The following is a 12,634-nucleotide window of genomic DNA, read 5'->3' as shown; positions in this document are numbered from 1 at the left end:
ATCGTCGTAATTACCACGCCCGCTCTCCTCTACCTATAGATCAATAAGCTGCAAGAGAAGCTAATCTTTCACATATAATGTTAATTTTTTTTGTGCATGTTACAATTTAAGATACTACATCATACAAATGTGCCAGTAAATTTTTTAAGAATGACATAAATGTCTGATCTTCAGGGCTTGAAATTCTTATAACTGGCTCGTGCTCAAAGAGCTGATTTTTAAATGAGATTCAAATGCTCTGTAAATTAAGAAATTCATCGTACATTTTCACACGTAGTTCACTTTGCGTAAAACGAAATTTACTTGGAAAGTAACGCTTTTCAAACCATCATTCGCAATATTTTCCCACAACCCATTAGAGATTCGTTCATTTCAGCCGTTGCCAGAGAGTGCCAGATAACAGGTGTCACCACGCTTGCACAGCTGTGTTGACGTAGGAAGCCCGTATGCTCACATGTGTAAAACATTAAAAAATCTTACATTAGGTCATAAAAGAAGCAACACATCAGAGGATACTCCATGAATGTCGGAATATCGTGAAGCATACTGAAAGGCACTAAAATGCATAGTTCGGCCACACTTTTCAGTGTGGTTTTTCAGGACGTAAATTTTCTTGGAGTACCAGTACTGTATTATCTCATGTTTGGTTCTTTATTATGGCATATAAAAGAAGATAAAAACGTGCACTTGAAATGCAAAATAAAACTTACAGTTAGTACTGGATGGGATAGTTTGTAACCAGGAGAACAAGGACTCTTCACTCTTTATTGCCTACTGCTGTTTTATGTGACATAAAATTAGATACAGGATACATAAAAACAGAAAAAAACAAGAGACAAGCACGACAGTACACATTTCTTCAATCCTTAGGTCCTAGCACTGTTTTCTCTGTAATCTTGCAACAGCTTCAGATGCCGAGCTTTTCTGTCTGCGGAAGAATCTATTACCTCATAATAATTCATCAAACGTTTTGCTACATGAAAAATCGAAATGCCGTCTAGTACTGAAAAAGTTATAATACAAATACTACCCAAGACTGGTGTGATTTCTCAATCTGATTATGTCTATTTTGTCACTGTCCGCTAGATGAAACAAAATAGGCCCATCTAATACTGCAGCAATTGTAACACACACCAAATAAATGAGACTGTTTGGCACAAATGGTCATTTTTTTAGCATGATAGAATATAATTCACGAAACACCAATATCAAATGCCTATTAGACCTACTACAAGCAATAAGTTTTATGTTATGAAATAGTTTCAAATTTCATTCGTACTCTCGAGCTTCTCAAGCATGAGATCGAAAAGTAGTAGTACGAAATATTTGTATAAATTTGGGATCTTTATATTCTTCCATGATTTGTGTCATGTCCCCATTCTTCTTCTTGTCATCACTAATTCTGTAACTATTTCTGCCAGTGTCAAAACTTATTCTCTGGTTAAAGTCACTCATCCTGCCAGAATCACTGGTTTCATTATCCCATGTTTATTCTCCGGTTAGGCATTATTAAGTGTTTGTACCACACGTTTTCTGCGCTACTCCCAGAATAGAACTTACGTGGCTGCTAGCTGAGGACTGTACAAATGGCCCTTACTAGCGTAGCAATGTGGCCAAAAATTTTCGGGCAAAATTTTATTTGCTTGGGTACACCAAGAAGATAATAGGTAATCTTTCTTACCTGTTATTCCTGTTTGTTGTTTATTTCTACTCTGGTAGTCAGAATATATGGATTTCGCTAGTAAATATAACAAAGCTGATCATTCACAGCCGGCCGGTGTGGCCGAGCGGTTCTAGGCGCTTCAGTCTGGAACTGCGCGACAGCTACGGTCACAGGTTCGAATCCTGCCTCAGGCATGGATGTGTGTGATGTCTTTAGGTTAGTTAGGTTTAAATAGTTCTAAGTTCTAGGGGACTGATGACCTCAGATGTTAAGTCCCATAGTGCTCAGAGCCATTTGAATCATTCACAAACACAGTCAACCACATAAACAAATAGCGATTGGCATTGACCTGGTCGGGTTTATTCTGCTCAGTTCATGTAGCCCATCTCCTTTTGTCTGCAGGAAAGTTTATTACCAGATGCAACCGTGATTCCCCTGGCAGAGACATCATGTACGCTATGAGCACATTCAAAAATAAACTTATGATTCATTCACAAATCAACTTAGAATGTGTTCAAAAACCAACAGGTATGTGTTTCAAAATAATATGAATAATCGATAGACCAACATGCACTGATGCTAGGCGCTTTATGAAACAAGGTTTTTTTCCTCAAGAATATGAATTTGGCATCCCCACTAAAATTGCCGCCCAGGGCGGATACCCTAGTTTGCCATCCCCCTCCCAACCCCTAGATCCTGCCCTGCTGCGCATGTGTGAATCTGGCAGCTTGGGCGCACCAGTAAAATTTTTCTGGGTAGCATCTGGCTGCTTGCTGCTATTGCTTGTACAACTAACATCCGCACTTATGTAGCCAAATGTGGGAAAAGGTACTATCCATACGTGCATGCGCATGAGCCCGCTCACAACTACTCAAACGAATCTAATGTAAACTTGTGATGTCCAGCTCATTGGAGGCAATTTGTTGTTATGAAGCACTGCATTGTCTTCCTAAAGCCTTTAACACATTTTGCTGTTGGCAGAGGCTTGTATAAGCACTGTGTTTTGTTGTTGTGTATGGCGTGTTTCCTTTGCAACTTAAGCTTTATTTACATTTTTTTCTCTTGTTCATGTTTTGTTGCTGCAGTATTATTCTGCAGTAGCGGTATATAGCAATATACTTTGTTAGAGTACTGGTTCTTACCAGTCAAAATTACAAAAATTTAACTGAAAACTAAAACAATGAAAAATTCCTGTAATTCTAAAAAATTCCCAGGGTTTTCCCGGTTTTCTCCCAGATGAAAAAATTCCGGGGGTTTTCCCGGCTCTCCTGGGTCATATACATCCTGTTTATAGGTTTATTATGCTACAAGGATTCAAAGATCCTTATAAGAACTCAAGCAAAGAAGTGATTTCTGTTCCAACAACAGAAAAACCTCTACGGGCTATGATCAGCATCGCTCTAAAAAATAGCACAAATTTACTGCAAATGCAAACAAGATACACTGCTGTTGAAAGGGGAATGAAATGTAACACAATATGACAGTTACTGTAGGAGCAACACACAGTGTTATGCTGCAGCAGTCAACGTTATTGGAGTTGAATTTTGTTATTACAATTTACAACAAGAGTTGTGGGAATGATTACATTAGACACTGCAGTTTAAAATTCATAGCAAAGTCATTAGATCATTAAAATGCACTTAAATTCAAAAAAGTAAGGTCCCCCAGTAAAAAAATAAGAAAGTTTTGGAACACAGTAAAAACAAAATAAGGAAAAGTTAATCAGGAAATATGGAACAATCTGATAAAACACAGTCCCAAAATTGTAGATACTTCTATCTTTTTCTGTCAGTAACAGATAATTAAAGCTTGAACAATTCTTTAGCTGATAGCCTACAGTTTGTAACAAATGCCTTCCAAAACAAGTTTGATACAATTCATCTTCATCTTACATATCCAAAAGAAGTTCCCAGAGTTATAAACTTCCTTAAAGATAAATGTTCAGATGGTTGTGACAATATCAGTAGTAAAATAATGATATGTTGTTCACCAAAACACTGTAATATACTGACTTATTTTGGCGTTGAATCCTTTGGAAGTGGCACTTTCCCAGAGAGACTTTGACACAGTTGTCACTCTACTTCCAAAAAGAAGGCAAAATATCAGTAAAGAATTACCAACCTATTTCATAACTTATAACTTCCAAGTGATAAAACAAGGATCCCAACACACTTCCCTAGGGAAAGCCTGAAGTTACATCTACTTCTGCCAATGATGATCCGTCTAAGATAACATGCTGTGTCTTCCTACCAAGAAATCCTCAGTCCTGTAACAAATTTTGTTTGATACCCCATATAATTATTCTTTTGTTAATAATTTCTGTTATGGTACCAAGTAAAATGCTTTTTCAAAGTAAAAAAAAGAAAAATACTGCAACACTCTGATGATCTTTTACATAAAAGAATTATTTGACTTTTGCATTTCAATCAAGTCGTGGCAGGTGTCTGTGTAACTCTTGTTTGGGAGTCAAGCTGTGCAAAACAAACTTTGCACACATTTCTTTCATCTTCAAAACGTTCTTGAGAATGTCTTAATAATGGTTAGTGACATTACTCAATTGTGATTTGTGACACAACAACATAGACACAATATCGTCACATGTCCACTCGTTAACACTGCCTGCTGACAACTGACTGGTCGAAAGCATATCTGTTGTTTACATCTGCTAGTTCAACCTGTCACTTTAGTTACAATATTGTGCTGATATTACTTACATGCCAGGAATGAAATCATTCTCGCAGCTTTCTGGGCAACAACGTATATGTTTGGAGATCCAGGTGGCAAGCAGTGACACACTATGAAACTGTTATTAATACAGGCTGTTTATAAATAAATTTCGGGGCTTTAACACTTTATGCCTTGTGACAAATGATGCTAACATTGAACATTTATAAGGTTCTTGGTAAAACTGTTTGAGTTGCTCTTTCATTTGACATTTATAACTATAAGTTTAATGAAATAAATATTATAAAGTGTTAAAACCCCAACATTCATTTGTAAACACACTGTATATTCAAAGATAAATGGTGGCTCTTGTGGCTACGGAGACTTAATTTTTAAGCATAAGTGCAGGCCCTCTAGCAGATTTGTAATTTATAGTGTGAGTATTCACAATGTAGTCTATGAAAGTACACATCTCAAAATTCCATAACTTCACCAACACTTTAATTATCTCACATTGTGCCCTAAAGTGATCAACATACTACCCAAGATACTTCCTATTCCTCTTAAATTGGTGTTCCATTGCCCATGCACAACGTTCTAGTCTATCCCTATGCCACACTCACTCCCAACCCTTTGCCACAGGGATAGGTATAAAATCCCTGCAACAAACCAAGGTGAAAGATCAGCCCAATAACCCAGCACGTCCGCTCCAGTCCTGTCACAGGGTTATCCTACCCCATCAGAGACCATGTCACTGGTGAAAGCAGCCATCTCACATATCAACTTGGCTGCACCAACACTGCACACTTTTTATGTTGGTATGATATCAACCCAGCTGTCCACTATCATAATGAATGCCCACTTCGAAACTGTTGCCACAAACAATGTTGACCACTGGGTCACACAACATGCAGCTGAGCACAACACACTCAATGTCAATGGCTGTTTCACAGCCCCGGCCATTTGGATCCAGCCCTCCACAACCAGCTTCTCTGAACTAAGCAGATGGGAGTTAGCCTTACAACAAATCTTTTGCTCCCATAATCTTCCTGGACTCAACCACAGGTAATCCAATGTCCCATCACCCTCCACCCCCCACCAGCTTCCCCTTCCTCCATCCTGTTACACCCTCCCAGTTCACTTCACCGTGTCACCTTCAGCATGTGCCACTACCGACTAGCTCCTAGAATCATGCATGATGTGCCTGGTCTATATACCTGCCATGCCTCCCTCCCACATTTCCAGCAAGCAAACCAGTTGCTTCCCTCTGAGTTGATAGCCACCCACCGTCAACCTCTCTCCCTGTCTGCCGCTTCTCGCTCCCTTCACCCACCCCACCTGACACTACCCTCACTGCAACCAGTCTACCAGCTGAAATGCACCACTGGCACTGTGGAATGTTACTGCTGGTATTTGCTGCTGGAGTACTCATCCATGGTGTCAATCCAGTGAAAGTGAGAATGTGATCTGTCAGTTGTATGTTCATAAATGCCTTCACCTTTAAACCTTCTCTTTCCATACTTGCATCACTCCTTGAAGTTGTGGTTCTGTTATGCAGTGCCACGCACAGCTATATTAAACTTCTTTATTGCCAGATGGAAAGTGCTGTGATAATGGAAGACTATGTTTGCTACCGATTAGCTACAAAATCACCTAGCCACTTCTTTTCAAAATTGTTTTGCATTTAACAGTTTCCAACATTTTCTACATGTAAATTAAATATTCACATTTAAGCCTTTAATAACCAAACTTGTCAACAGACAGACCATTAGTATCCCACAGTTAAGAAGTAATTAAGTAATTCCATACAATCTTCATTTGTTTTTCTTTCTGGAACAATAGCCATTGTTGTCCAGACTTCCTATTCTTGACATCCATAACACACATCAAGGTGTAAATGGTTCCTTCCCACCAGTAAAACACCTGCCCTCTGTCGTGCCTTGTGGCCATAGTGTGCTCAGATTTGTGTTCCGTATCTGTGCATGAATAAAAAATGAACGCGCAGTATGTGGTCTTTCCTCTGCCAATAATACCATAAATTATGGTTTCTAAATGGCCATCTTTCATCGGAAGTGGGATGTGTTGCTACCTTGAATAGCAATATGTATCACCACATATCCCCCAACTAGGATGAAAGATGCCATGTAGAATAATTTAAATAATTAATCACAATATTGTATAGCTTTGACTTCCCATAAATTACAATTAGTTTTACATCAAGGGACTCTTGAGATAAAGTGTTATTCCCATTCTTTTCACAACAAACGATACACATTCAGATATTTTCAATTTAATACTTTTTCCATTTGTGATTCCTTGGTTCATCAGATAAAAGTGTTAATCTCTTTATATCAAAATATGATAATTATTATTTCATAATTAATGTTCATTCCTAATGAGATATGCCCTCCTTGGTATCTTTGTTCTTTCACAATATCTGACACTCTACATGTCAGTGAACACTGTTTTAAACAGAATATTACCACAGATTAATGAACAACTTTCAAAGAAAATCCTTGAGACAGTTGATCACTTTGCTTCAAAATATGTTCCTAACTGCAAAAACCAATGAGAACCATTTTCCTGTTACATATCTATTGATTATGGGCACTCATATGTAACTGCTTTGTGGCGACATAGTTCCCTTAATTTGTTTGATACACAATGTTCCAACATTTTAGTTATGATAAGGAGTTACATTTTTGCATTATCATTTACTCTACTTCTTCTACCTTCAATTCTTAGATTTGCTTTCATACATCATATACAGAAAAATGAAGATTCGAAAGAATGAACATTGACCAGGTAAATCCATAAGCTTTAACTATTTTTGGAGAACACTTCTTTAAATTTCTTTACTCTTACTTTACAGTTTCCTACTTTCATAATCAATTTACTCTCATCTACTCTCATACGAGGGCTATCCACAAAGTACATTACGTTTTGGAATTAAAAATAAATAAAGTATTGGAAATTTTTTTATTATATACAGATGTCTACATCTACATCTACATCCATACTCCGCAAGCCACCTGACGGTGTGTGGCGGAGGGTACCTTCAGTACCTCTATCGGTTCTCCCTTCTATTCCAGTCTCGTATTGTTCGTGGAAAGAAGGATTGTCAGTATGCCTCTGTGTGGGCTCTAATCTCTCTGATTTTATCCTCATGGTCTCTTCGCATCATATATGTAGGAGGCAGCAACATACTGCTTGACTCCTCGGTGAAGGTATGTTCTCGAAACTTCTACAAAAGCCCGTACCGAGCTACTGAGCGTCTCTCCTGCAGAGTCTTCCACTGGAGTTTACCTATCATCTCTGTAACGCTTTTGCGATTACTAAATGATCCTGTAACGAAGCGCGCTGCTCTCCGTTGGATCTTCTCTATATCTTCTATCAACCCTATCTGGTACGGATCCCACACTGCTGAGCAGTATTCAAGCAGTGGGCGAACAAGCGTACTGTAACCTACTTCCTTTGTTTTCGGATTGCATTTCCTTAGGATTCTTCCAATGAATCTCAGTCTGGCATCTGCTTTACCGACGCTCAACATTATATGATCATTCCATTTTAAATCACTCCTAATGCGTACTCCCAGATAATTTATGGTATTAACTGCTTCCAGTTGCTGACCTGCTGTTTTGTAGCTAAATGATAAAGGATCTATCTTTCTGTGTATTCCCAGCACATTACACTTGTCTACATTGAGATTCAATTGCCATTCCCTGCACAATGCGTCAATTCGTTGCAGATCCTCCTGCATTTCAGTACAATTTTCCATTGTTACAACCTCTCGATACACCACAGCATCATCTGCAAAAAGCCTCAGTGAACTTCCGATGTCATCCACCAAGTCATTTATGTATATTGTGAATAGCAACGGTCCTATGACACTCCCCTGCAGCACACCTGAAATTACTCTTACTTCGGAAGACTTCTCTCCATTGAGAATAACATGCTGCGTCCTGTTATCTAGGAACTCCTCAATCCAATCACAGATGAAAGCCACACTTAAATACTACTTTTCTACATACTTGCCATTTAAATTAAGGCACTTATCGTAGCAATGGACGAACTTGAAAATTCCTTCGTCATAAAATTCGGCCGCCTGCGCCTAATAGTTAGATCTTAACATTTCCATTACTAAAATTTTTCTTACCTCCTACCTAACTAAATTGCTGTGTTTCTAGATTTCGGTTTCAACTCCTTAGGTAAGTTTGCTAAGGTTGTGTCAATTTGAGAAATTCTACTTACTGTAGTTTTAAGTATTTTTTTATTATTAGATATGACTATTATCCTATCCAGCTGTTTCAACTTATTTGCTTGAATTTTACTCTGCTTTGAGTGTTGTCACATCATTTGACATTGTTGTTATATTGTGAAACGAATCATCTATCCGATCGAGCTTATTTAAAACCTTACCTAACATTTTTGTAACCATGGACCATGCCCCTAGTTACAGGTATACTAAAGTGTGAAGGGTGTACACTCAACAACACTTAATTATTTTGAATAAATGTTTTATCCCCTTGAAACCATTATATAGTACTGCTGATAAAATTAGTCTCAATCTCAAACACTACACACAAATGCTTACAGTCCACATTACAGCTCACCCAGTTTGTTATACAGGGAGAAAAGTATTTAAACCAACAAACTCTGGGAGGTTTTAGGGGACATCAAAACAAATATTTTTACCTAATGTCATTTTTTCCTATGAGGAGTATTTAAACCAATGGAGGCCGTATTACGCTCTTCAGTTGTTAGAGGCTGTATTACAATCTTCAGTTGTTAGAGGTCGTATTATGCTCTTCGGTTGTAAGCAGTTGCTGTCCACCGGTGTAGTAGTGCATAGTTTCTGTTTACTAATGGAGCAATACACCTGGAGTGAGTACACTGATATGGTTGGTGCGTACTACATATTGCACCACAACGAGCTGCACAGCGGGTTTGTCAACAACAATATCCTAATTACCATATCCTGCATCATACAACCTTTGCTGCTGTGTACCAACGTCTGTGTGAGACCAGGTCATTTTAGCAGATTACCTGGACAGGGACAGCATCACACAGTATGAACACTGCAATTTGAGGAAGCTGTCTTGCAGCATGTGGAGTGGGATCCTTCAATGATGTGGAAAGCCCACATCAGGATCTTGTTCAAAGACTTAATCCTGCCACTTTTACTGTTGGAATGGTATCTGAACTGAGTGATCGTTTGACACAAAAATTTGTCTACTTTGCTTATTTTCATTTGCTTATCTCATATGGTTTTATATTTTGGGGTAACTCTTCCCATTCTAAAAGGATAATTTTGGGTCAGAAATGGGCGGTTTTGGCAATAAGTGGTGTAAGTTCACGAACCTCTTGTCGACCCTTGTTCACGACTCTGGGTATTTTGACATAGGCCTCTCAATATACCGGGTGATCAAAAAGTCAGTATAAATTTGAAAACTTAATAAACCATGGAATAATGTAGATGTTGTTGTTGTTGTTGTTGTTGTTGTGGTCTTCAGTCCTGAGACTGGTTTGATGCAGCTCTCCATGTTACTCTATCCTGTGCAAGCTTCTTCATCTCCCAGTACCTACTGCAGCCTACATCCTTCTGAATCTGCTTAGTGTACTCATCTCTTGATCTCCCTCTACGATTTTTACCCTCCATGCTGCCCTCCAGTATTAAATTGGTGATACCTTGATGCCTCAGAACATGTCCTGCCAACTGATCCCTTCTTCTAGTCAAGTTGTGCCACAAAATCCTCTTCTCCCTAATTCTACTCAGTACCTCCTCATTAGTTATGTGACCTACCCATCTAATCTTTAGCATTCTTCTGTAGCACCACATTTCGAAAGCTTCTATTCTCGTCTTGTCTAAACTATTTATCGTCCATGTTTCACTTCCATACATGGCTACACTCCATACAAATACTTTCAGAAACGACTTCCTAACACTTAAATCAATACTCGATGTTAACAAATTTCTCTTCTTCAGAAACGCTTTCCTTGCCATTGCCAGTCTACATTTTATATCCTCTCTACTTCGACCTTCATCAGTTATTTTGCTCCCCAAATGACAAAGCTCCTTTACTACTTTAAGTGTCTTATTTCCTAATCTAATTCCCTCAGCATCACCCAACTTAATTCGACTACATTCCATTATCCTTGTTTTGCTTTTGTTGATGTTCATCTTATACCCTCCTTTCAAGACTCTGTCCATTCCATTCAACTGCTCTTCCAAGTCCTTTGCTGTTTCTGACAGAATTACAATGTCATCGGCAAACCTCAAAGTTTTTATTTCCTCTCCATGGATTTTAATACCTACTCCGAACTTTTCTTTTGTTTTCTTTACTTCTTGCTCAATGTACAGATTGAATAGCATCGGGGAGAGGCTACAACCCTGTCTCACTCCCTTCCCAACCTCTGCTTCCCTTTCATGTCCCTCGACTCTTATGACTGTACAAATTGTAAATAGCCTTTCACTCCCTGTATTTTACCCCTGCAACCTCCATAATTTGAAAGAGAGTATTCCAGTCAACATTGTCAAAAGCTTTCTCTAAGTCTACAAATGCTAGAAACGTAGGTTTGCCTTTCCTTAATCTTTCTTCTAAGATAAGTCGTAGGGTCAGTATTGCCTCACGTGTTCCAACATTTCTACGGGATCCACACTGATCTTCCCCGAGGTCAGCTTCAACCAGTTTTTCCATTCGTCTGTAAAGAATTTGCGTTAGTATTTTGCAGTTGGGATTTATTAAACTGATAGTTCAGTAATTTTCACATCTGTCATCACCTGCTTTCTTTGGTATTGGAATGATTATATTCTTCTTGAAGTCTGAGGGAATTTCGCCTGTCTCATACATCTTGCTCACGAGATGGTAGAGTTTTGTCAGGACTGGCTCTCCCAAGGCCGTCAGTAGTTCTAACGGAATGTTGTCTACTCCCGGGGCCTTGTTTCGACTTAGATGTAGATAGAGAGGTAACAATTGACACACATCCTTGGAATGACATGGGGTTTTATTAGAACAAAACAAAACACCACATATTGCTAGATGCCTGAAAGATCTCTTGTCCGCGTCGTTTGGTGATGATTGTGTGCTCAGCTGCCACTATCGTCATGCTTGGCCTCCCAGGTCCCCAGACCTCAGTCTGTGTGATTGTTGGATTTGGGGTTACCTGAAGTCGAAAGTGTATCGTGATGGACCGACATCTCTAGGGATGCTGAAAGACAACATCCAACGCCTATGCCTCACCATAACTCCAGACAACAGTGCTGTTCACAACAATATTCCTCGACTACAGCTATTGTTGAGGAATGATGGTGGACATATTGAGCATTTCCTGTAAAGAACATCATCTTTGCTTTGTCTTACTTTGTTATGCTAATTATTGCTATTCTGATCAGATGAAGCACCATCTGTCGGACATTTTTTGAACGTTTACATTTTTTTTGGTTCTAATAAAACCCCATGTCATTCCAAGCATGTGTGTCAATTTGTACCTCTCTATCTACATTATTCTGTGATTTATTCAGTTTTCAAATGTATACTGACTTTTTGATCACCCGGTATATATTCCTTACTGTCATTTCTTGTTAACAGTATTAGATTATTCTCAAGAATAAGCAGGTTTCACTCAGTTAATACTCAGTAGAAATCAAACCTGCATTTGGATCGGACTTCCTTAACACTTGCGCAGAAAGGTGTGCAGTATACTGGTGCATCCATTTTCAATAAGCAACCACTCAAATTCAAAAATCTTAGCAGTAATCCATGCGCTTTCAAATCAAAACTGAATAGTTTCCTCTTGGGTCACTCCTTCTATTCTGTCAAGGAGTTCCTCAAAAAATTAAGCTGATTCTTGTTGTTTTGTTGATTGCGTTTACTTCAACTTATGGATTGACTTTTTTTGGGTCCATAAATATTTTATTTTTATTTATTATTATTTTTATGCTGTAATTTCATGTACTGACACATTCCATGACCTTGGAGATTTGCTCCTCAATTTGGTCCCACAGAACTTGACGTGTATGTAAAAAAAAATTAAAAAAATATCAATCCAATATTCATATGTAAGCTCTCAATAACCAAAGTTGTTGACTGAAAGATTGTTGGTATCCCAAACTCAAGAAGTAAGTACGTAAATAAGTAATTCCATAGAATCTTCTTTCATTTTTCTTTTCACAACAACAGCCACTGTCACCCCGAACTCTTCTTCTGTGGCGCACATAGCACCCCAAAGTCACGATGTCAGGGCATAAATGCCTCCTTCCCACCAGTAACGCACTTTCCCTCTGTCATGTCTTGTGGCTGTAATGTG

General features: G+C 38.6%; 1 protein-coding gene across 1 annotated transcript in view; it reads right to left on the bottom strand.

Annotated features, from left to right (window-relative positions):
- LOC126151090 (Down syndrome cell adhesion molecule-like protein Dscam2) overlaps positions 1 to 12,634 on the bottom strand; it is a 264,358-nt gene that overhangs the window by 18,245 nt on the left and 233,479 nt on the right. The window lies entirely within an intron of this gene.

The sequence above is a fragment of the Schistocerca cancellata genome, chromosome 2 (genome assembly GCF_023864275.1).
Source record: "Schistocerca cancellata isolate TAMUIC-IGC-003103 chromosome 2, iqSchCanc2.1, whole genome shotgun sequence".
Lineage (NCBI taxonomy): Eukaryota > Metazoa > Arthropoda > Insecta > Orthoptera > Acrididae > Schistocerca > Schistocerca cancellata.
The sequence above is the reverse complement of the archived record's forward strand: the minus strand, read 5'-3'. Positions and strand labels throughout refer to the sequence as shown.